We start from the raw sequence: 276 nt of genomic DNA, 5'->3' as shown, positions 1-276 counted from the left end.
TTTCCAGCCAGAGCATCATGTTCTAGACCTCCCTCTCTCACTACGTGTCCTATGAACGTCATTTTCCTTTTTCTATGCATGCTTTCTCTTTCTTATCACGTATCACTTCTTCATTAGCTTTTCGCTGCTTCTTCACGTCTACATTTTATGCAGTTTTAAGTGTCCTTTGTCTTGTTTTGCTTTTGGTTAAATTACCACAATAATTTGATTTTTTTGATTTTTGTATCATTTTTTATTATTTGTTTTAATAAAAAAAACGTTTTAGATATTTTCCAT

General features: G+C 31.5%; 1 long non-coding RNA gene across 1 annotated transcript in view; it reads left to right on the top strand.

Annotated features, from left to right (window-relative positions):
• Window positions 1-276, top strand: part of LOC119594929 — a 4,070-nt gene that overhangs the window by 774 nt on the left and 3,020 nt on the right. The window lies entirely within an intron of this gene.

The sequence above is a fragment of the Penaeus monodon genome, chromosome 34, assembly GCF_015228065.2.
Source record: "Penaeus monodon isolate SGIC_2016 chromosome 34, NSTDA_Pmon_1, whole genome shotgun sequence".
Classification (NCBI taxonomy): domain Eukaryota; kingdom Metazoa; phylum Arthropoda; class Malacostraca; order Decapoda; family Penaeidae; genus Penaeus; species Penaeus monodon.
Note: the sequence above shows the minus strand (reverse complement) of the source record. Positions and strands in the feature narration are given on the sequence as shown.